General features: G+C 41.1%; 1 long non-coding RNA gene across 1 annotated transcript in view; it reads right to left on the bottom strand.

Annotated features, from left to right (window-relative positions):
* The window catches only part of LOC138354250 (uncharacterized), a 35,385-nt gene extending 14,770 nt beyond the window's left edge, over window positions 1-20,615 (bottom strand). The window contains exons 1-2 of the long non-coding RNA XR_011223479.1: window positions 20,206-20,615; window positions 10,067-10,208 (exon numbers count right to left, since the gene is read on the bottom strand). This is a non-coding gene — a long non-coding RNA (uncharacterized lncRNA). The remainder of the gene's footprint in view (window positions 1-10,066; window positions 10,209-20,205) is intronic.
* Window positions 20,616-26,921: the final 6,306 nt, after the last annotated feature.

Consider the following 26,921-nt stretch of genomic DNA (forward strand, 5'->3'; position numbering starts at 1 on the left):
CCACCTTTCGGACCCCATAGCAGCCAAAGTAAGTACAATTTCGAACTTCTGTTGCTATACCCATATACAGGGAGGGGTTTTTGACACTTTCAGAAGAAAAAAGAATTTTTTCCCGAGGTTTCATTTCTTGCGCACTGGGAGATGTCATATTTATAGGCCGCGCAGTTAAAAGGTTAAATACCCTTTTCTGATCACATATGTAAAAATAAAATTGAAATTGCACTTACTTTGGCCGCAATGAGGTCCAGAAAATGGCGGTTTTTTTTTTATTATTATTATTTTTTTTAATTATTTTTTTTTTTATTATTTTCTACCACAGACGTGGCCACACATTTACAATGCTAACCAGCATATATACATTTTCTTCTGTCCTCCATGGACAGGGTTAGAGAAGTGTTAAAAATATAGTTCAAGGGTTTATTGAACACTCAACCACAGAAGGTGATTCGGTGCTTTTAAAATGCTAAGCTAACCTACATACGTAAATACATAGATACACAGATTTACGTATGCCCTACATAAAGTGTTTGATGTGTCTTTTACATAGTGTCATTAATGTACATTCACAAAGGTGAAATGTAATTCTGATCAGCTTCCATATATACTCTATACCCATACATATACATACACACACATATATACATACTTATACACACACACATGCATTCACATACATTTGTCTCATTTACTCTGACAGGGTGAGATAGCTGATAAAGAAACTAGTAGTAGGCATCCTTCAGTCTCGGGAGACTATGGAGTTGCGCCCTAGTTATCAATCCTGGTGCAGCGTCTGGTGTGACTGATGAGGCCAATCCGAGAGTGGCAGTCCTTCCCACACCGAGCACAAACGAAGTCCGATTCTGGTCTGTCTTCCTGGCTACCGGCTTTCCTTCTCTGTCTCTTTGCCTCCGATTCCTTGGCAAGTGACTCCTCGAACTTGGAGAGACCTCGTTGAACAGACTGCCTCCAGGCTGAACGGTCTGCAGCCAGTGTCTCCCATATAGCAAGATCGACGTCCATGGCTTTCAGGTCCCTCTTGCATACGGCTTTGTACCGTAGCTGGGGCTTGCCTGTTGGACGCTTTCCCTGCATCAGCTCTCCGTACAGGAGATCCTTGGGGATCCTGCCGTCGCCCATTCGCACAACGTGCCCGAGCCAGCGCATTCGTCTCTGTTTCAGCATTGTGTACATGCTGGTGATTCTTGCTCTCCCCAAAACGATGTTGTTTGTCACCTTGTCCTGCCAGGTGATGTCCAAGATGTGTCGAAGGCAGCGCATGTGGTAGGCATTCAGCTGTCTTTCCTGACGGGCGCGGAGTGTCCAAGACTCACTGCCATAAAGGAGAGTGCTCAGGACACAGGCTCTGTAAACCTGAATCTTAGTATACTCAGTTAGCCTATTGTTGGTCCACACTCTCTTTGTCAGTCTGGACATGGTAGTAGATGCCTTATCGATGCGTTTGTTTAGCTCCGTATCAAGAGAGAGGGAGTCAGAGATTGTGGAGCCCAGGTACACGAAGTCGTGAACGATTTCCAGTTTGGAATCAGAGATGCCGATGTCAGCTGGGGAGTCCACTCCTTGTCCCATGACTTGTGTTTTCTTCAGACTGATGGTGAGTTCGAAAGCCTGAGAGGCCTCGCTGAAGCGGGTTATGAGCCGTTGGAGGTCTTCAGCTGAGTGGGCAGTGACTGCTGCGTCGTCGGCAAAGAGGAAGTCGCGCAGACACCTCAGCCGAACCTTTGTCTTGGCTCTCAGCCTGGCGAGGTTAAAGAGCTTTCCATCCGACCTGGTCCGGAGGTAAATGCCTTCCGTGACAGATCCGAAGGCGTGCCGCAGCATAACTGCGAAGAAAATCCCGAATAGGGTTGGAGCCAGTACGCAGCCCTGCTTTACTCCACTTCGGATGTCAAAGGCGTCTGATGTTAGGCCATCAAAGACCACGGTGCCCCTCATGTTCTCATGGAAAGATCTGATGATGCTGAGGAGCCTGGGTGGGCATCCGATCTTGGGGAGGATCTTGAACAGGCCATCCCTGCTGACGAGGTCGAAGGCCTTCGTCAGATCTATGAAGGCTACAAAGAGTGGCTGCTTCTGTTCCCTGCATTTCTCCTGCAGTTGTCTGAGGGAAAAGACCATGTCGATGGTGGACCTGCCAGCTCTGAATCCGCATTGTGATTCTGGATAGACTCTCTCTGCAAGTACTTGGAGCCTCTTCAATGCGACTCGAGCAAACAGCTTTCCGACAATACTGAGGAGGGAGATTCCACGGTAGTTGTTGCAGTCGCCCCTGTCACCTTTATTCTTATACAGTGTGACGATGTTGGCATCCCTCATATCCTGTGGCACCTCTCCTTCTTCCCAGCAGAGGCAGAGAATTTCATGCAGCTCCATGAGCAGGCTACCTCTGCAGCACTTCAAGGTCTCAGCAGGAATGCCATCTTTGCCGATAAACAAATATCTAATGCCGATAAAGAAACTAGTGTGCAATTAAGCACTTAATCACTGAAGGTGATGAAGGTGCTTTTACAAGCTCAGGTTATATAGTTACATCATATATATACATTGTATGATTGATATATTACAAGGTCAATCTTGGATACAAGTCCAATATATCATCAAGTGTTCCAGTACTTGTATAGTAATTACAGAGTTCAGCATACCTTAGCCCAGGAGGGCAAAAGTCAGTCAGTATGGGACATTCTACAATATAATGTTCAAAAGAGTGCATGTTTTCTCTTTCACAAAGTTGACACATTGTGTACTCGACATTTGGGTTTTGAGAAAGCTGCCAGATACGTCTATATCCCAGGCGTATTCTAGCCACTATACCATCACATTGCCGGGTTCTTGTTCTATTAGTCCCATATGTGAATGTCTCCTCACGATATCTATCATAATATTTAATGCTACAACTTTCAGGTCTTTGTGAATTTGTTAGGTCAGTGAGATTTTCATTAGATATTTGTTTAAGTATTCTCTTTGTCACTGCTAATGAAACACCCATATCAATTTCTACCACTGGTTTTCTGCAGGCTGTCTTAGCAAACATATCAACAGTGTCATGCCTTGAGATACCAACATGTGATGGTATCCATAGGAATTTAATCTCAAATCTGTTTTCTTTGGCAACTAAAACATTCATTCAAATATCACTGACTATTTTCTGGGTGTCACTACTATGTGCGTTCAATGCCAGGAGTGCACTCTGCGAGTCACAGTATATAAGTCCATTGCCTTTGTCTTTTAAAAATTCAGTGCAAGGTATATGCCAGCAAGTTCGGCTTGAGTTGTACTTGCCCAGTCATTGACGCGCTTCATTGCTGTATGTACGAGAGAAGATTGTTCAAAACAGAAAATGGCGTGTGATGTCACGATTTGGTTATTGCCCGTTGCGTAGACTCCCTGGAGCAGTCGCACGCCAGCTTCAACATGCACAAGTTGCCACAAATAATTTTTTGTTCATTTTTGCATACATTTTCAAGTACATTTGTTTTGTTTTTTCTTGCCAATTCTATATATAATGAACACGTACACAATATTATGGCAGTAGAACATCCGTGCAGTCTCAAGACACTTGTGTTACATGCATCACAAATGTGTCCACATATATTGCTATATTTTCAATGTTTCATGTTAATTTATGTATATTTACAACATATTTACACACTATACACAATCACACACTATATACATTCACAATCAACACACCAAGAACTCTGCAAGTGTGCGTTGCCACACCCAGCCAGCCATCCCTCACTCCACCAACACCGACGCTATGAGTACGACGCCACCTCCCTCACCAAAATGGCTCCTCCCAACATACTCCTGTTGCTGTTATTACACTATATACACACACATTGTATATACCCATGTACATATGTGTTTGCCATAGCAAACCACTAAGCTAGTATGGTGAGCAAAACAAGAGTGGCTGCCACACACAGTGACGCTACCTCGCTTCCCTCCCTCCCTCATCAACATTCCTCCTTCCACAATACTACGCACATATGTACATGGGTATATACACATATTGTATATACCCATGTACATATGTGTTCACCATAGCGAACCACTAAGCTACTATGGTGAGCAAAACAAGAGTGGCTGCCACACACAGTGATGCTACCTCGATTCCCTCCCTCACCAAAATTCCTCCTCCCACAATACTATGCACAGCGCTAATTATCATCACAATCCTGCTATTATCACAACCCTGCTATTATCACAATCCTGGTCACTAAATCCTGTGAATGAATAATTGACCACAAGTTTATTTTGTAAAGGAACATAAGAAGTTGTTTGAAGATTCCTAGATGGACGAAATAATGCTGTGGTGCTTTGGCTAGCGCTGTGAACATCGTGAACAGCATTGATTCACTGATATTTGAACTTTGTACACAGTCATTATCACACTCAGGCTCTTCTGTAATACTATCACGGCTAAATAATACCAGTTACATATAAATTTTGACATTATTAGGCGATGCTGTGGTCACAAGCTGAACAGCAGTGCTGTGAGCTCATGTTGCTAGCACCAGCCATGGTTGCAAACTCATTACTGAGGCTCTCACACCCGGGAATGTTGCCCACGATTTTTTTTTAAATGGAGTCTGTTTACAAGAGCCCTGAGGAAGCTGATATGAACCCTATGTAGCCTCAGGAGTTTTGAATCATACGATTCAAAACGGGGTGTTGCGCACCCCCCGTTGAGCGCCTGCAGGCAAACTGTGCAGTTCAGTGGTTAAGGTTCGTCATGGTATTAGATGTGTGAAATTGCGAGGTGAAAAGCAATCTGCTGATGCAAAAGGTGCAGAGGAATGTGTCAAAATTTGAGGAGATCGTGCAGGATGATTCTTTATCTCCCGAGCAAATTTATAACGGCGATGAAACTAGCTTGTATTTTCGCATGCTGGATGGTTATACATACAGTATCTACTCGATTTAACTACCGATATTGGGCTCTACCCTGGTCGTTATTTCCGGAGCTCCGGTATTTCCTAAGTTTCAAGTAACATTCAGGTAGGATATATTTTATACTGTATAACTAAAATTAAATAAATTTCATTGTGTAATTGCATTCCAGGATAGTTCCTCTGTTAGTGCCCATTATATCACAGGTTACAATTAATAATTCCTTCACGTGACAAGTTGGATCACACAAGTGGACAAGTGGACCACACAACAAATGAACTATATTAACCAAACACCTCCCTCCCTCCCTCACCCTCATTCTTCCCTCACCCCCACCACCACCACCACCCTCCCTCCCTCACTGCTTCCATCCTTCCCTGCCTCTCCCCCCTCAATGTCTCCCTCCGTCACTGCCTCTCCCCCTCAATGCCTCCCTCCATCACTGCCTCCCATCCCTCCCTCAATGCCTCCCTCCATCACTGCCTTCCATCCCTCCATCACTGCCTTCCATCCCTCCCTCACTGCCTTCCATCCCTCCATCACTGCCTTCCATCCCTCCATCACTGCCTTCCATCCCTCCATCACTGCCTTCCATCCCTCCATCACTGCCTTCCATCCCTCCATCACTGCCTTCCATCCCTCCATCACTGCCTTCCATCCCTCCATCACTGCCTTCCATCCCTCCATCACTGCCTTCCATCCCTCCATCACTGCCTTCCATCCCTCCATCACTGCCTTCCATCCCTCCATCACTGCCTTCCTCATAACATGAGAACAGCAGGCTATGGAGGAGGGAGCTACTAACAGGGTCAAGGGAAATAATAAAGGGGTCCGGCCTAAGTGTAGACCCCGGACTAGTCTGTCAGTTCCTGCTAGCAGATCCCAACTGAGCATAATTTATCAATAAAACTATATTTGTTTAATTAATAAATAGGAAACTATAAAACATGTTAATGATTAATAATGTATAGTAATATACAAAAATTAACATATTTTGGCATAAATATTTTACAACTAAGATTAATTTTTTTAATACAGTATGGGTGAGAGGTTAGGCAACAATCGCCTGGTCAGCAGTTCTGCCCTCCGCATCCCTTAACACCACCATCCCTCTCCCTGCCTCCCTCAGCACCACCACCCCTCTCCCTGCCTCCCTCAACACCACCACAACTCTCCCTGCCTCCCTCAACACTACCACCCATCTCCCTGCCTCCCTCAACACCATCCCTCTTCCTGCCTCCCTCAACACCACCCCTCTTCCTACCTACCTCCCTCAACACCACCCCTCTTCCTACCTACCTCCCTCAACACCACCCCTCTTCCTACCTACCTCCCTCAACACCACCCCTCTTCCTACCTACCTCCCTCAACACCACCCCTCTTCCTACCTACCTCCCTCAACACCACCCCTCTTCCTACCTACCTCCCTCAACACCACCCCTCTTCCTACCTACCTCCCTCAACACCACCCCTCTTCCTACCTACCTCCCTCAACACCACCCCTCTTCCTGCCTCCCTCCCTCAACACCACCCCTCTTCCTGCCTCCCTCAACACCACCCCTCTTCCTGCCTCCCTCCCTCAACACCACCCCTCTTCCTGCCTCCCTCAACACCACCCCTCTTCCTGCCTCCCTCAACACCACCCCTCTTCCTGCCTCCCTCAACACCACCCCTCTTCCTGCCACCCTCCCTACCTCCCTCAACACCACCCCTCTCCCTGCCTCTCCCCCTCAATGCCTACCTCCATCAATCACTGCCTCCCATCCCTCCCTCATTGCCTTGGAGGTCAGTGGCCTGTTGCCATGTAAGGACCCACTGATGCCAAAACAAACCCAATACTGACCTTCGGTAATATCGACCGCCAGACCAGTATATGAGGCTCCAGATACCGGTCTCTCAAACCAGTCGTTATTACTGGCAAATCGGTATAAAAGAGGCCATTAAATTGAGTGGATACTGTACGCTCATCAGGATGAAAGTGATTGTTCAACTGGGTTCAAGGCAAATAAAGAATGGCTCTCTCTACTGGTTTGTGCAAATGCAGCTGGCACACACAAATTAAGATTACTTGTTACAGGCAAAAGTGAAAATCCAAGGGTATTTAAGGGTGTCAAGCATACTATCTCTGTGATTTATAAGGTTCAGCCCAGCGCATGGATGTCTAGGGACATTTTTTGTGAATGGTATTCAAGTCATTTCTTACCCGAAGTGAAAACCATTTTAAGAGCACTGGTGTACCAGAGAACAGCAAAGTAGTGCTCTTTCTTGATAATAGCTCAACACATCCACATGAAGATGAGCTAGTAAAGGGCAATATGTTTGGTAAATTTTTGCTACCCCAGCACCACTTCCTTGATCCAACCCATGGACCAAGGAATAATTGCAAACCTCAAACTCCACTTCAGAAATGAGTTTGCAAGGCAACTCCATGCAAAGAAGGGTATCATCAAGGACTTTATGAAAACATTTACTATAAGGTCAGCTGTGTGGTGCACTGCACATGCATGGGAAATGGTCAATCAACCTTGAAGCATGCCTGGAACAAACTTTGGCCTGCAGCCAGTTTGTTTCCTGATGACGATGATGAGAATGTTGCCAATTTTGAAGGATTTGGTAGAAAGAAAATCAATGAAATGACGAAATTAAGACATGAACTCCTTGCCTATGTTAAAGGAATAAATAAAAAATCCCAACATCTGAGAAATGAAGTGATCACAGCCAATCCTGAGGAAGAAGTGGATGCATAGATTGAGTGTGATCGAGATGTTCCTACTGCACCAAGCATGTCTGATGATGATATAATTAATTTGGTGACAGAAAACAGCCAGGTGAATTTGCAGGACTCAGAAGATTTGTCAGAGGAGGAGGAGGAAGATAGAGCAACTCAAGCAAGCATTGCAGAGGTGGAGAAGAGCTTAAAAACCATTTTAACCTCTCAACTGTTCGGCTTCCAAATATGACCCCCCCCCCCCATTGCAGAGGAAATAAATCTGTAAAAAAATTCTTTGTTTTTTTTTTAAAGAGTCAAAAACCCTTCCCTGAGTATGGATATGTTAACAAAAAGTCAAAATTGTACTTACTTTGGCTGCTATGAAGTCCGTAAGTTCGCGCATGACGTCATTAATCCCTGGCCGCCCATGGTGTATGCCCCCAGGGCCACTAGCATGCCTGGCTCAAGATGCGCCAGTTGCCACGAACATATTTTTGTTCATTTTTTACGCACAGTTCCAAATACATTTAATTTGTTTTTCATGCCAATCCTATGTAAAATGAACACGTACACTATATTATGGCAGTAGAACATCCGTACTGTCCGAAGACACTGTGTTACGTGCATGACACATGTGTACGCATATGTTGCACATATTTCACATGCATCATGCTAATTTATGTATATATACAATCTATTTACACACTATACACTATCACACACAATATACATTCATCATCAACACACTCAGAACTCTGCGAGTGTCAGCTGCCATACCAGCAAGTCTTCCTCACTCCTCCAACATATTACTCGCCAACATTGCTCCTCTCACCATACAGTTATTGTTTTTATTACACTATTTACACATGCTATGTATACCTTTTTACATGTTTTATTCACCAGAACCATGCAAGTAAGCCAGTATTGTGTCCAAACTTTACAGGGGCCACCATACACTGCATGAGAAATCACACAGCAGCCAGCAGACAACGCTACGATCTTGAGGTTATCTTGAGATGATTTCGGGGCTTTAGTGTCCCCGCGGCCCGGTCCTCGACCAGGCCTCCACCCCCAGGAAGCAGCCCGTGACACCTCACTAACACCCAGGTACCTATTTTACTGCTAGGTAACAGGGGGCATAGGGTGAAAGAAACTCTGCCCATTGTTTCTCGCCGGCGCCCGGGATCGAACCCGGGACCACAGTCCAGTGTGCTGTCCGCTCGGCCGACCGGCTCCCTATCCTACGATTACATCACCTCCCTCACCAAAATAGCTCCTTCCAACATAATCCTGTTGCTGTTATTACACTATATACACACATTGTATATACCCATGTACAAATGTGTTCACCATAGCGAACCACTAAGCTAGTATGATGAGCAAAACAAGAGTGGCTGCTCCACACACAGTGAGGCTACCTCGACTCTCTCCCTCACTCCCTCACCACAATTCCTCCCACAATACTACGCACAGTGCTAATTATCACCACAATTCTGCTGTTATCACAATACTGGTCACTATATCCTGTAAATGAATAATTGACCACAAGTATATTTTGTAAAGGAACCTAGGAAGTCATTTGAAGAATCCTAGATGGATGAAATAATGCTGTGGTGCTGTGGCTAGCGCTGTGAACATCGTGAACAGCATTGAATCACTGATATTTGAACATTGTACACAGTCATTATCACACTCATGCTCTTCTGTAATACTAGCATGGCTAAATAATACAAGTTATATATATATATTGACATTATTAGGCGATGCTGTGGTTACAAGCTAAATAGCAGTGCTGTGAGCTCATGCTGTGTGCATCAGCCTTGGTTGCTCACTCAGTACTGAGGCTCTCACACCCGGCAATGTGGTCCACAATTTTTTTTTAAGATGGCGTCTGTTTACAAGAGCCCTTAGGAAGCTGATGTGAACCCCATGTAGCCGCGGGAGTTTTGATTGGAACACTAAAAATAAAAATACCCTGAGGAGCGTTGCGCACCATAGACATGGGCCTGTAGGCGCGTTGCGCAGTTTAAGGGTTAAAGTTTATGGAGAGAAGATCTGATGTCAATCCTCAGAGGCTGATGGCATTTTATAGATTTTACACAGAGTTTTCAATAATGCAAAGAGATGGCTTGAGGCAATTAAAACTCAAATTAACTTTTGAGAGAGCTTCCAAGAGAGCATGAACTGAAACCTCTTGTGTTCCTTCTCTGTGTAACCCTCAACCCTCAACATCTACCTCCATCCTTAATTGACACCATTCTCACCTATCGATCATTCCAAGATCAAATGTGGGAGAAACATCTGGACACTTGGTGAGTACCCATATCTATTGTTAGTACTGTTACTGTAGCCTACCAATATTTTGGGGTGTTTTGCTTAAACTATCTAGTGAAACAATAATGTATTGGTACAAACATTTATACATAAAATTATTATTTTTCATACCTGGGGGAACTCGACTACTTATCCAGACATGACTACATATCCAGTCACAGTTGGGCCCAAGATGTCTGGATGCTAGGATGTTGAGTGTAGTCTTGAAAAGATCGCTTTGTAAGGCCCCCTCACTGGAAGAGATTCAGTCATTCTGGAAGAGATTCATTCAATCAGGAAGAGATTCAGCCATTGTTATTTATTTACTGTATTTATTTATTTATTTACTTATTTATTTATTTACTAGCTGTACCCGCCACGCGTTGTTGTGGCTCAGTCTGGTTAAATAGAAAAGAAAGAAAAGAGAAAGTGCATGTTTCTAGTATGTTTAATTTCACAATGCTTATGGGTATACAATACTTTTTGTTGTTCCATATAGAGATTGTCTGGTTTGCCGACTTTAGAATACGCAACATATAATTATCCATGTGAGAAGCAATTCGTGTCAAGATATAAACCGCACAATTCTAAATATTGGCCCTGAGCTTTGTTGATGGTGATTGCAAACGTCAATCGAATTGGAAATTACAATCTCTTAAATAGAAATGGCGTATCTGTTGCAATCATAGGAATGCGAGGAATGAGGACATCTTCACCTTGTCAAGGTCCTGTCAAGATTGTTGTTTCTACGACGTTGCCGATTATTTTTTTACTACAAGCCACATGACGTTGCAAAGCTTTGGCTGGTTGATATTTCGCAATATGATAATTTGCATGCCGATTTTCAATTACAGTATGTGCGGTGGTATCCCTGGCAGATCGAGTGAATTTAAAAATTCCGTTTAGATAATTAACCGCTTCATCTGCTTCCACAACAATGTCGACGGACTTGTATGTGACTTCCTCGCTTTGAATGTAAGACTGAATAATATTGCTAAGTACGTAGACGTCTTTGTTCTTGGCCACAAGAATAGCTCGTTCACTCAGCCAATCGTGATTCTTATAATTGGTCTGAATATTGGGAAATACTTTTTCAACCAATTCCTCTTTTGACGTCACTAAATTGCATTAGTTATGACGCAATGAAATTCGTCCTGAGGTCAGATCAACCGGCACGTTTCCGTTCCCAATTTCCAGAAATTGATGTGAGAATATCTCAACTGATGGATCGTTTTGCAGCTGGACATGCAAATTTGTAGTTAATTTTAACGTCTTTACGTGGCGCCACAAAGTATAGTATTTCAGGCAAGCATTTATTTCGTCCGCTGGTGTCGATCGAGGAATTAAAGGTAATGTTTGCCTGAAATCTCCTGCAAGCAATATTAATGCATTCCCAAATGGTCAGATGTTTCCACGCAAATCTTTTAATGATCGATCAGGAGCCTCGAGTGATTTTTTGTAGTCCGATGTGCATTCGTCCCAAACAATAAGTTTTCATTTCTGCAATACTTTTCCCATGCCGAATACTTTGGAAATGTTGCACGTGGGAGTTTCAATGCATTTCATGTTTAATGTCAATTTCAAAGCCGAATGAGCAGTTCTTCCACCTGGTAGCAATGTCGCAGCTATTCAGGATGATGCAAGAGCTAAGGCTATGCCATTTTGGGATCGAATTGCTGCCCGAATCAATCTAATTAGGAAGGTTTTGCCAGTTCCTCCTGGCGCGTCGAAGAACAATTCTCCAACCACGTTATTGATAATTTGAATTATTTGATCGTAAATGCCTTTTTGCTCAAGCGTTAGCTTAGGAATATTTGATTGCACATACAACAACAGACCACCCGTGTTGTAATTTTGTTCACGACGCAATTCTACATCAAACGAAACAGCAGCAGATCGATTCGGTGACGGCATTCCCAATTGATCGAGAACTTTGTTTGCAATTTCTAAGCACAAATCCTTAATCATTATCAACGCTTCGCTGTAGATTTCTGCTGTGAAATCCATGTTCATATTTGAATTTTCCTTGCATATTCGACGGACAATATCTTAAACTAGGCGCAATTTATATTTCTCCCATAACTCTGAGATGAAGGAAAGCAGGCGGTCAATACGATTGCAAACAATGCACAAATTTGATTTGGATGTGACGTGTTTGACGCATCATTAACCCTTAAATGGCGCATAGCTATATACCATTTGACACCCACAGGCGCATACCAAAAAAAAAAAAATTATTTTTTCTTCCTAACCTGTTAATTTGTGTTCACTGATCACGGGAAAAATAATAAAAAAAATTGTAAGTGGCATATATTGCCCACTATACGGCGGGGAAGTGTGGCAAAAATCAGGCGCTGACTGAGCGTGCGTCCCAGGCGGTCTGTTGATCGCCAGCTGTCAGGCCAGAGTTTCCACAAAGAGATAATTACCTAATTATTTCAATGTCTCTGATTGATTTTTCGTAGTTTTTTTCTGTAATATTATTCAATAGTGTGTAGTGTGATATATTTATATAATAAAATGAGTGAATCATCGCTGTACTTAAAAATATGGTGTGCATATTGTTGATTCAATTATGTTCATCAAACAGTGAACAAATACTTTGTCGGTTATTACACTATATACACAGGTTATATATAAGTATCTGCATGTTTTGTTCACCATGACAAACCACTAAGTTGGTATGCTGAGTGGCAGTGGCAGTGGCAGGCAGTGACTGGCTGCCACTGGCTGTCACTCCCTCCCTCACCTCACCTCACCTGACTTGCCACCATTTTCCACCCACCATACTGTTTTTGCTTTTATATACAGACGTTATATATAAGTATTTACATGTTTTGTTCACCATAACTGTACATCTAAGCTTGTATGGTGAGTAAAGGCACAGAGACGTAGCTACTCACACAGTCAGCTGGTGGCAGCCGCCCTCAAGGCCAGACGCACTAATATTTCTCCTACAACAATACTGTTTGTGGTGTTATTACGCTATATACACACATTATATATAAATATCTACCTGTTTTATTCACCATACTTGTACAAGTAAACTGGTATGGTGCCCAAAGACCATCGTGGTCATCAGTAAACATGATAAGTCCTGCAGACGACGCTCCTCCCTCACCAAAATGGCGGCTCCCAACCTCCTACTCTCGCTGTTATCTCACACTATACACACGTTATATATAATATCTACATTTGTGTTCACCATAGCGAACCACTAAGCTGGTATGGTGAGTGCAGTCAATAAAAGGTGGCCACACACACTCAAAAGACAACGCCACCATCCTCCCTCCCACAGCATTACTCCTCCCTCCATGGTGCACAGCGCCAAATATCACCACAATCATGCTATTATCAGAACCCTGGTCAGTTTTATCACAGTCAGGGGTCTTCTGTAATAATATCATCGCTACATAATAGCATGAACAAGTATATTATGGCATTTTTAGGCGATGCTGTGGTCACAAGCTGAACAGCAGTGCTGTAAGCTCATGCTGCGTGCGTCAGGCTTGGTAGCTCACTCAATACTGAGGCCCCTAACACCCGGGAGTTTGGCCCACGATTTTTTTTTAAAATGGCGTCTGTTTACAAGAGCCCTGATGAAGGTGTGGTGAACCCCGTGTATCCGCGGGCCATTTAAATCTTGCGTTGTACTCCAAAGCATCACATGATGCGATGCGCAATTTACTGCAAGTCGGTCAAAGCATCATATGATGCGATGCGCAATTGAAGGGTTAATGCATACATCACAGTGTCTGTCGTTCTTCAATAAATAGAGAGCTTGACATGCTCTACGGAAAGTGGCATGTGTAACGCCGTTGACAAATCTCAAGTGCTGGAAAGATGTTGAACCGAGCACATTTACCAACAGCATGCGAATAAAGAAGCATTCATCCTGATTGGGATGCACAGTGTACAGTGTGTCTATCGTAGTTTATTTGAATATGCCAGGTTGTCCGTCGACTAGCTCTCCTTTTCTGCATCGTTTAAATGATTTTCTGCTCGCATTCCATATGTAATACGGAGGCACTTCCAAATACTGTACACCAGTGTTTTCACAAATGCGTCATTCTGACATAACGTTAAGATAGCAGTTAACGTTGTAGCCGGTGGATTCATAGCTACTGTATTTGTTGCACATTTGCAGCTGTGAAATATACTTGTTGTCCATTTTCTTGTTTTAAAAAAACAAAAAAGAATACTAACAAAATATTTCAATTAAAACGCAGATCAATCGACACAGCTCAATTCCACTGCCAATTGCACTGAAAAATAAGAATATTGAAAAAAAACGAAATGAAAAACAATGAAAAAATAAAAAATAAACTATACTCACGAAATGAAAGGCATGATAAACAACACAGCTCAATTCCATTGCAATGTCACACAAAATAATTAAATCAAAAAGAAAATAAATTGAAATCTATGAAAATTCAATTCATCAATGCAATCGGAAACATTGAAATGGAATCGTAACATATTTTATACAACCTGTGTTGCTATTACAGTGGTACCTCGGTTTAAGAGTTTAATCCGTTCCTGGAGACAGCTTGAATTCCGAAGCTAATTTCCCCATAAGAAATAATGGGAAATAAATTAATCCGTTCCTGACTACCCCAAAAACCCCACTTCAAACTAAATTTTATACCTGCACCTAATTCATCTAAATAAACCTACAAAACTATGTTCAAGTTATTACTTACCTTGCTGTTGGCGTATGGAAGATGGTGAGGAGGTGGGAGAAGTGGTGTTACTGTTTGGAAGGGGAGTCCCCTTCCATTATAACATTAGGCAGTAAGGACTTCACTGGTGTGCACACTCTGGCACATTTTGCCTGCATACCACTATGCATACCACTGCAGGTGTGTCGGTGGTGGGGAAAGGACCGGCTCACTGATAAGTCTAACACACTTGACCCAGTGAACCAGATGTTTCTTAAATTTAATTCTGGATGTATATCATATATATTTTTGCTTATATATTTTGTTTAGTAATATTATTAGGATAATAAAAAGTTATAAAATACTTGTTTCATGAATGCTTTATTGTATTAGATGAAGATTCTCCAGGCTGTTTCTGGCTAGCTAGCAGTCTACTGAGCCATTTTCCAGAATGGTCTTGGGGGATGGGGGGGGGAAGGGAAGAGACAGGAAGTGAGGGTGTGAGGGAGAGCAGGAGTGAGGGAGTGGGGAGAGGTTCAGTGATGGTGAGGGAGGGGAGGATAGAGGTAGGCGGCCTGATTGCCATGTACGAACCCCCTGACGCCAAAACAAACTCATTACCGACCTTTGGTAATATCGACCGCCAGATCGTTATATGACGCTCTAGATACCGGTCTCCCAAACCGGTCGTTATTACCGGCAGATCGGTATAAAAGAGACCGTTAAATTGAGTGGACACTGTACTTAATCTCAATTAGTATTAAGTTTTTTCTAAGTGTTTTTCCTGCATGAAACACTTTGCGTAATAGTGGGTTTGGGCTTTGAATGTACTAGCTCTATAAATCCATCAATGTTTGTATCTCACCTTGTATGTATGTACATTACCTGAATAAACATTTAATTCGATTTGATTTTGAAGTTGAATCTCTAGTCTAAGTATAGGCCAAGGAACTTTCCATAATTTTTATTACTGATGTTACATAAGAACATAAGAATAAAGGTGACTGCAGAAGGCTTATTGGCCCATACGAGGCAGCTCCTATCTATAACCACCCAATCCCACTCATAAACATGTCCACGTTTGAAACAATCGAGGGACCCCACCTCCACCACATTACACAGTAATTGGTTCCACAAATCAACAACCCTGTTACCGAACCAGTATTTACCCAAGTCTTTCCTAAATCTAAATTTATCCAATTTATACCCATTGTTTCGGGTTCTGTCTTGTGTTGATACTTTTAATACCCTATTAATATCCCCTTTGTTATGTCCATTCATCCATTTGTAAACCTCTATCATGTCACCCCTAACTCTTCGCCTTTCCAGTGAATGTAATTTAAACTTTGTTAATCTTTCTTCATATGAAAGATTTCTAATTTGTGGAATTAACTTAGTCATCCTACGCTGGACACGTTCATGTGAATTTATATCCATTCTATAGTACGGCGACCAAAACTGAACTGCATAATCTAAATGGGGCCTAACCAGAGCAAGATATAGCTGAAGAACCACACCATGTGTCTTGTTACTAACGCTTCGATTAATAAATCCCAGTGTCCTATTTGCCTTATTACGAACAATCATGCATTGATCCTTTTGTTTTAAATTCTTACTTATCATAACTCCCAGATCCCTTTTGCAATCCGACTTCACAATCTCAACACCATCTAGCTCGTATCTTGTAACTCGTTCATCATTACCTAGCCTCAGAACTTTACATTTATCAGCATTAAACTGCATCTGCCAATCTTTTGACCATTTCAAAATCCTATTTAGATCAACTTGAAGTGATAGTGAGTCTTCTTCCGTGTTAATTTCCCTACCGATTTTTGTATCATTTGCAAATTTGCAGATGTTGCTACTCAAACCTGAATCTAAATCATTTATATATATAATAAACAGCAGAGGTCCCAGGACAGAGCCTTGAGGTACTCCACTAACAACATTATCCCACTCTGACTTAACCCCATTTATACTAACTCTGTTTCCTTTGGAATAGCCATGCCCTAATCCAACTTAATATAGCACCCTCAATACCATGAGCCTCTATTTTTTTAATCAGTCTTTCATGTGGCACTGTATCAAAAGCTTTGCTATAGTCAAGGCACACAACATCACAATCCTTACCACTATCAACTATGCAGGAATAAAATGATAGCAAATTTGTTAAACATGGGTGGCCATTTGTAAAACCATGCTACGACTCATTTATTAATTTATGTTTTTCAAGATGAAGACGAATTGTATTTGCAATTATCGATTCAAGTAACTTTCCCACAATAGACTTTAGGCTAATTGACCGATAGTTTGACGCAAGTGATCTATCTCCTTTCTTAAAAATTGTACCACATTAGCCACCTTCCATGACTCTGACACTCTGCCTAACTCTATTGATTTATTAAATATGGTAGACAGTGGCTCAGAAAGCTCCTCTTTGCATTCTTTAAGCACCCTGGCAAACACTTCATCCGGCCCTGGGGATTTGTTTGGTTTTAGTTTTACTATTTGTTTAATTACATCCTCCCTGGTAATTGCTAAACTAGTCAACCTGTCCTCGTCCCCACCCAAATAGACTTGTTCGGCTGATGGCATATTGTTAAGTTCCTCTTTAGTAAATACAGATATAAAATATTTACTAAAAATACTACTCATCTCCTTGTCATTATCCATTATTTGACCTGTCTCAGTTTTTAATGAACCTATCCTTTCCCTAGTCTTAGTTCGATATAAGTGAAAAAACCCTTTAGGATTTGTCTTCGCTATGTTAACATTGTTAACACGTTAACAATGTTAACAATGTCCATCTGAAGCTGAATTGCATTTGATGATTTGCTTCCAAATAAGATGTAGTAGGTCTTTTCTATGTTTAGTGTGAGGTTGTTGGTTGATATCCATAAGTGAAAATTGTTTAGTTCAATGTTTACAACAATATTTAGTATGTGGGGGTTACACACACATTGACATTGATAATGTCAACCCATGTCTTGCTATTTTCAAACAATACTGTTTTTGACCAACTTGTATAACTACTGATTTCTGCCATGTTTTATTAATTTGACACCTTGCCTGAAACGCTGTGTGTATTAGTGGCGCAAGGAATTATATGTACTAGCTCTATCTAGAAATATAACATTGTGTTTGTAACTTATCATTTATGTATGTACAGTATGTACTTTTGCCTGAATAAACATTTGATTTGATTTGATATGATTTGATACTGAATATAACAATGAATTATTCTCGATTTATATTACTACAAAAAAGCATTAAATAAATGCCTCCCGATCTCTGGTTGCAACGACTTCCTCACTCCAACGTATTGGGGTTGGTCGCAAATAGTTCAATGAATCGGGGGTCCACTGTATTTTGAATATATTTCTTAAGAGGGCCTAAATGGAAAGTATTTATAAAATACATATGCAAAATACATTATTAACTTTGTTTTATCTTACTCTGGAAAAATACAAAAATATTTGTGGAAATAGCCAAATTTCTACACAAGAATAAATGACTTAATATAAACACCACAAGCTGCAGAATTTTACTTTCAAACTTAAAACAAATACAGGTATTTCCACACGTATTCCACACACTTCCTCCACGTACTCCACACAGGAAACAGGGTTGGTTCAACAGAAATTGTGAGAGGGCCAGAAATCAAAAGACACAAGCATGGAATCATTACAGGAAGAGGCCAAACCCCCAAACATGCCAGCGATACAAAGATGCGACAAACAACTACACGTCGGTAAGGAAAGAGGAACTTTGAGAACGGTATAGCAGACAAATGTAAATCAGATCCAGGCCTTTTCTATAAACTCATTAAAAGCAAGCTGCAGGTAAAGGATAATATTCAAAGGCTGAAAATGGGGGGGCAGATAAACGGAAAATGAAAAGGAAATGTGTGAAACATAAAACAAAAAATTCCAAAGTGTGTTTGTACAAAATGAGATCTTCAGGGAACCAGACACAATAAAATTTCCAGAGAATAACATAGAGCACATTGAAGTGTCTAAGAGATGAAGTGGAAAATATGCTCAAGGAGCTAAGTAAGAACAAAGCAGTTGGCCCAGATGGAGTTTCACCATGGGTTCTGAGAGAATGTGCATTTGAGCTCAGCATTCCACTTTACATCATTTTTCAGGTGTCCTTGTGTACAGGAGTCGTAACAGACGCGTGCAAAAACGCTAACATAGTTCCAAGCTACAAAAATGGCAGCAGGGATGACCCCTCCTCCCCACCCCCCCTCAATTATAGACCTGTACCATTGACAAGTGTAATAGTCAAAATATTGGAAAAAATAATTAAAATTAAATTGGTAGAACACCTGGAGACAAACAATATAATATCAGATTGTCAGTATGGTTTTCGATCTTGAAGATCCTGTGTAACAAATTTACTCAGTTTCTATTATCGAGCCACAGAGATTTTACAGGAAAAGGATGGTTGGGTTGACTGCATCTATCTGGACCTAAAAAAAAGGCTTTTGACAGAGTTCCACATAAGAGGTTGTTCTGGAAACTGGAACACATTGGAGGGGTGACAGGTAAGCTGCTAACATGGATGAAAAATTTTCTGATTGATAGAAAAATGAGGGCAGTAATAAGAGGAAGTGTATCTGACTGGAGAAATGTCACAAGCGGAGTACCACAGGGTTTAGTTCTTGCACTGGTAATGTTCATTGTCTACATAAACGATCTACCAGATGAAATACAGAATTATACGAACATGTTTGCTGATGATGCTAACATAATAGGAAGGATAAGTAACTTCGATGATTGTCACGCCCTTCAAGAAGACCTGGACAAAATAAATATATGGAGCACCACTTAGCAAACGGTATTTAATGTAAATAAATGCCATGTTATGGAATGTGGAATAGGAGAACACAGACCCAACACAATCTATAAATTATGTAGAAAATCTTTAAAGACTTCTAATAAAGAGATCTAGGGGTGATTCTAGATAGAAAACTATCACCTGAGGACCACATAAAGAATGTTGTGCAAGGAGCCTATGCCACGCTTTCTAACTTCAGAATTGCTTTTAAATACATGGGTGGCGAAATACAGTACTAAAGAAATTGTTCACGACTTTTGTTAGGCCAAAGCTAGAAAATGCAGCGGTTATATAATGCCCATATCTTAAGAAGCACATCAACAAACTGGAAAAGGTGCAAAGACATGCTACTAAGTGGCTCCCAGAACTGAAGGGCAAGAGCTACGAGGCGAGGTTAGAGGCATTAAATATGCCAAAACTAGAAGATAGAAGAAAAAGAAGAGATATGATCACTACGTACAAAAATAGTAACAGGAATTGATAAAATTGATTGGGAAGATTTCCCAAGACCCGGAACTTCAAGAACAAGAGATCATCATTTAAACTAACTAAACACAGATGCCAAAGAAATGTAAGAAAATTCACTTTCACAAACAAAGTGGTAGACGGTTGGAACAAGTTAGGTGAGAAGGTGGTGGAGGCCAAGACTGTCAGTAGTTGCACAGTGTTATATGACAAAGAGTGCTGGGAAGACGGGACACTAATGCATAGCTCTCATCCTGTAACTACACTCAGGTAATTACACAAAATCTATGAGAATATAAATACCTTTGAAATCGAACTGACAAGGTGATAGCACAGTATTTTGAAGATCACAATTTCCAAATAGTACATTAGATTACACTAGTGGTGAGTTAATGTCTTCAGAAGTGGCCTATCTCATATAATACTGTACTTCTAAAATAAATGGCACTTGAAAAGGTATACACCATCTAGTGTGTTTTAAAATTACTGTGATTAATAAGACTTTTCCTTCAGGCCACAAGTGAAGTTCATCACTTATATGCACATTTGTTATTTCACATGCTGTTTCAATAGATTAACTAAATATTTTCTACACTTGGGACACTCATGAAGCTTGTCATATGTACCATCCTCTGCTTTTTTAATATTGACTTGAATGATTTCTTACCCAATTTCAAAATGTTAGCGACTTTCACGATTCACATGCAATAGCATGTGACGCCTTATACTGTTACGGTGCCTAAATCTTTTCCCACACTCATTACATTCATGAGGTTTATCACCCGTATGTATTAGCATGTGACTAATAATACTGTTACGGCAACTGAATCTTCTCCCACACTCAGCACATTCAAAGGGTTTAGCACCTGTGTGCACCATCCTGTGAGTCTTCATATTACCAAGGAAATTGAATCTTTTTCCACACTCAGGACATTCATGAGGTTTATCATTAGTATGCACCATCCTATGTATCTTCATAGATCCAAGTTGCCTGAATTTTTTTCCACACTCAGGACACTTGTGAGGTTTATCACCCGTATGTACCATCTTATGGCTCTTCATATATCCAAGACGAGTGAATGTTTTCCCACACTCTGGACACTCATAATCTTTATTACCGGTATGCACCATTCTGTGCCTTTTCATAGTTCCAAGTTGACTGAATGCTTTCCCACACTCTGGACACTCATAAGGTTTGTCACCAGTATGCACCATCCTGTGAGTCTTCATATGTCCAAGATGGCTAAATGTTTTCCCACACTCGGGACACGCGTGAGATTTTGCCATTTCTTTTATGATCCGTGCAGTTCGTACTAAGGTTATCTTCTCCCGGTGATTACAAGAATTGCCTTGTGACATGAGCTTCTGCTGGTGATATAATACTTATGAAGTAATTAATTAAGACCTGGAAGTTTGATGCCACCCCGTAGACCCATGTCCAGGCTAAACTTCCCTGTGGAAAGGCAGTTCTGCTATAATTCAGGAGACAAGCAGAGACAAAGGAAAATGCGTGGCCCAGGAAATCTTATTTGTCTTCCTGTGCCCTCATATTTGTCCTCAGTCCAGAGTAGCTAAACAAAATAGATTTTCTCAGTCAGGGGGGCACACCAGTCTTGGCCAGTACAGCTGAAAATACTTGATCGCGTCTTCCTGTAGCGATTATCATTAACAGTGATGGAGGGCTGTCTGCCACATCATGTGCAGAAGTCACGAAGCTTCTCTATGGTATATGAAGTTTGCACATAACACTCTCGCCTGGTAGACACCACTCGGCGATGGCTGTAATTGTGAGAGCGTCGGACCCTCGCCGTACATTTTCTATGGTCGGCGAACACCAAGAACTTCAATAAAATCTTGTAGATATTAGGTTTGAGCAATCTGAGAGCAGCAGTACACCAAGAACTTCAACAAGATCTTGTAGATCTGAGGCAAAGGGAAATTGACACCAGTAATTCCATCTATCATCATACTATCATGCAAGAGGAGCCACACATCTATGGATCATCCAATAAAATCAACAGACTTATATAATAAATAAATAAATAAATATGTTTATTCAGGTAAGGTACATACATACAAGTGATGTTACATTAATGGATCAATATATAGATAGAGCTAGTACATACAATGCCTAAAGCCACTATTACGCAATGCGTTTCGGGCAGGAAAAACATTAATATCTAGAACTTAATACTAATTGAGCATAAAGAATAAAATGTGTTGAGAACAAATACAAATAAAGATAAAAAAAAGGGGGGAACATGACTGAAAAGCAGCACAAATACAATTGGTTGACAAACAGTGTTCATTAAAAAAAAATATAACAGACATGGGTTGACAATAGAGGGGTAAAATAGGTCACAGGGAATTTATTAGGTAGTGTTTAGTTTTTATCTTAAACTGGTTGAGAGAGGTACAGTCTTTAACATGGTTGGGAAGGTCATTCCACATTCTGGGCCCCTTGATTTGCAGAACATTTCTAGTTTGATTAAGTCGTACTCTAGGAACATCAAAACTGTATTTATTTCTGGTGTAGTGCTCATGGGTTCTGTTACAACCTTCTATGAAGCTTTTGAGATCAGGATTGGCATTATAGTTCAGCGTTTTATATATGTATAATACACATGAGAGAATGTGCAGTGACTTAATGTCTAACATATTCAGAGATTTGAGTAAGGGTACCGAGTGATGTCTGGGGCCAGAGTTGGATATTGTCCTAATAGCAGCTTTGTGTTGAGTAATTAGAGGACGTAAGTGATTTTGGGTAGTAGAGCCCCAAGCACAAATACCATAGTTGAGATATGGATAGATAAGGGAGTAATAGAGTCACCAGGGCAAGGCGTGGTACATAATATCTGATCTTAGAAAGAATGCCCACAGTTTTTTAAACTTTTTTTGATATATTTAGAATGTGTCCCTGGAAATTCAGCTTGTGGTCAATGAGAATGCCAAGGAATTTGCCATCTAATTTGTTACAAATTTGGGTATTGTTTATTTTGAGATTTATTTGATTAGAGGATTTATTGCCAAACAGAATATAGAAAGTTTTGTCGATGTTAAGGGTGAGTTTGTTGGCAGTTAGCCAAAGATGGACTTTATTTAGCTCAGTATTTACTGTGGCATTTAGAGCAAGGGGGTCAGGACTGGAGTAAATGAAGGTTGTGTCGTCAGCAAATAGAATTGGTTTGAGGTGTTGATTACAGAACCAACTAGGAACGAAAACACGCTGGACCTGATATTCACGAACAATGAGGAGTTAATCAGAGACATTACTGTCTCAGACACTACGTACTCGGACCACAAGCTCATTGAAGTGAAAACATTAATAACGGTAGTAGGCCCAAGAGAAACAACAAGCGAGAAGGGCTATTCAATAAATTTAATTTTAATACTAAGAGGATAGACTGGGAGAAAATAAACAGGGAACTTACCAACATTCAATGAGAAAATGTTCCAAGAAATAAAAATCCTACACAAGGAATAGAAAAACTGACTTCTGAAGCATATGAAGTCTGTCTGAAACATGTTCCTTTGAGGAAAGCCAGAAAGAGGTCCAATGTAAAAGAGAACGCAGACGACATTATAAAAGGAGGAAGAAATTAACGGAAATGCTTAAGCAGACACGACACTCCATACAAAGAAGGAATAATTAAAACAGGGAGATTGAAGAAATCGAACAGAGACTGAAGCATTCCTATCAGACTGAAGAAAGGCAACTAGAACAGAAAGCAATTCAAGAAATAAAGAAAAAACAAAATATTTCTTCACATATGCTAAATCAAAAGCGAAAACCACTGCCAGTATTGGACCTATTCATATTAGTGAAGGTTCATATACTGAGGATGACAAAGACAGTAGTGAAATCCTAAAAAGCAGTATGAGGACATGTTTAGCACTCCGATACTCAGCATGAAAGTGGAAGATTCGGACAATTTCTTTATGAATGATACTCAAACACCTGTAAATATAACTGATATCAACACGAGCGTGGCAGATTTTAAAAGAAAAATTGACAATATGCCCATGCACTCAGCCCCGGGTCCAGACTCATGGAATTCAATATTTATAAAGAAATGCAAAGTGCCAGTAGCACAGGCACTCAGTATAGTGTGGAGGAAGAGCTTGGACACAGGGGAGATACCAGATGCGCTTAAAGCAGCAGACATTGCCCCTCTACACAAGGGTGGTAGCAAAGCATTGGCAAAGAATTATAGACCAGTTGCACTAACGACCCACATAATAAAAGTATTTGAGAGAGAGATCAGGAGTCAGGTCACTAGATTCATGGAAACCAATGACCTCCACAATCCAGGCCAACATGGATTTAGAGCAGGAAGATCATGCCTTTCACAACTACTTGACCACTATGACAAAATCACTGAGGCATTAGAGGAAAAACATAATGCAGATGTCGTATACACAGATTTTGCAAAGGCATTCGACAAATATGACCATGGAGTGATTGCACACAAAATGAGGTCAATGGGTATAACTGGTAAAGTAGGACGCTGGATACTCAATTTCCTGCCGAACAGAACACAAAGAGTAACAGTCAATCAAGTAAAATCGAGTCCGAGCGCAGTTAAAAGCTCTGTACCTCACGGTACAGTCCTTGCACCACTGCTGTTCCTTATTCTCATATCAGACATAGACAAAAACACAAGTCACAGCTTCGTGTCATCCTTTGCAGATGATACAAAAATCAGCATGAAAATTACCTCTGCTGAAGACATTGATAAACTACAAACAGATATTAACAAAGTTTTCGATTGGGCAGCAGAAAATAACATGATGTTTAACGGTGATAAATTCCAGGTACTCAGATAGGGCAAAAATGAGGATCTTAAACATAATACAGGGTACAAAACACAATCGAATCTGCCCATAGTAGGAAAACAGCATGTCAAGGATTTGGGAATAATGATGTCCGACGATCTAACGTTTAGGGAGCATAACCAACCAAGTATTGCATCAGCCAGAAAAATGATAGGATGGATTACGAGAACCTTCAAGTCCAGAGATCCCATCACAATGCTTGTACTCTTCAAATCACTTGTGTTGTCCCGTTTTGAGTACTGCTCAGTACTCACTTCCCCCCTTCAGAGCAGGAGAGATTGCTGAAATTGAGGGAATACAGAGAACATATACGGCACGCATAGACGAGATAAAGCACCTAAATTATTGGGATCGTCTCAAAGCTCTCCAAATGTACTCACTAGAAAGGAGACGAGAGAGATACTGTTATAAATGGGAGTCTGTACTATGGGGAATATAGTATAACCTGGATGTAGGGGCAGTAGTTAGCATTAAGAGTTATCAAATATGGGAGATCTAAAAGGCCCGGCCCCCAAAATAAACTATCCACAGTGAATAATAACTCGCTACTAGGTCATGTCAGTCTAGAGGTTGATCATAGATCTCCTACACAGGAAGAATGGATACTCCTTTAACTAACTTACTTATTTATTAACCCCTTAACAACCCCCCATATACACTCACACCAATAACAATAATAATAATTACTTTACCACACTATCTTACGTTAAAAGCCTTGGTCCACATAAGCTGGATACAAGGTTTACACTGAGAACAAGCTAGGGTAAAGTTCTACTAGGCAAGGGACACTAGCAATGACTCTAGGGAGCTTACTGGTAACACTGGAGCCCACGTGGTTCTCCTGGAACCCTAGAGTAACTTGTAAAAATAAACACTAGTGAACACCTAATTGCTACACATCAATACTCTACACATAGAACACGTTTATGCCAGACAATGAGGATACTACACAGTCTACTTAACTGGATAACAACGACACAGAAATAAAGAAACAGAGGAAGGGGAGGAGGTTTCCTTTCACCACAACGCCAGCCAGAGAAGAGAGACCATCTCCACTCTTCTCCCTCAGTAGACTCGCTGCCAGCAGACTACTCAACTAATCGTAGAGCATTCCTATCCCAAGTTTACTCAGGTTTACTTTACAAATGATTAGAAAGTACTAGTAAACATAGTTGGTGCCTATTTTATTATTTAATAATTAAACCTAAGCTCAGTCTTTAAATGCTCTTTGAGAAACAAGAATAGTCTTACGTCTGGCAGGGAAAATACAAACAAATGCACCTCGTGATGCGTTTCCAATACTATAAGGCAGTTTATTTCGCTCAATTTTGACCTCTGGTTTCTACTGAGGAACCCAGGGTCGTAACAGATACCAAATAATATACACAGGGAAAATACTGGAGGGACAGGTCTCAAATCTGCACAGTAATACCCATAGTGAACGAGTTAGTTAGTTAGTTTAGTTCATTTATTATGCACCCCATACCCATCTTGGGGGTGGTAGTGGAAAGGGTTACAGAGGCACATAATGGGCTCAGGGACTGAACCCCACAATTCATTTAGCTAAGCAAGTTACAATCTTGATGAGCTAGTTACAAAATTCAATATAAGTCATCACATCAACAATGGGTTCGAGATCGACCTCAAGTACAGGTTCTAAATTAAGCAACTGACATATGGGTCCATAGTGAACGAAATGGAAGAAAATGCAAAATAGAACCGGTGAAGAGCAGAGATGCCATGGGCACAATCAGAGAACACTGTATGAACATTAGAGGTCCACGCTTGTTCAACGTCCTACCAGCGAACATCAGAAATATTACAGGAACAACCGTGGACATCTTCAAGAGGAAACTAGATTGTTTCCTTCATGGAGTGCTGGACCAACCGTGCTGTGGTGGGTATGTGGGCCTGCGGGCCGCTCCAAGCAACAGCCTGGTGGACCAAACTCTCACAAGTCAAGTCTGGCCTCGGGCCGGGCTTGGGGAGTAGAAGAACTCCCAGAACCCCATCAACCAGGTATCAGGTGATGAATATTATACATTCTGAGCATAATGACAGTTTTGATAATCCATTTGGAGGGATGCTGACCTTCAAGGAAGAAGGCTTGGAGGGCTTTAGTGCAGGGGTTAGGGTGGGTTAGCCTAAGCATCTTGATACCAATTAAAGCATTAATTTCAGTG

Source organism: Procambarus clarkii, chromosome 62 (genome assembly GCF_040958095.1).
Source record: "Procambarus clarkii isolate CNS0578487 chromosome 62, FALCON_Pclarkii_2.0, whole genome shotgun sequence".
Classification (NCBI taxonomy): Eukaryota; Metazoa; Arthropoda; class Malacostraca; order Decapoda; family Cambaridae; genus Procambarus; species Procambarus clarkii.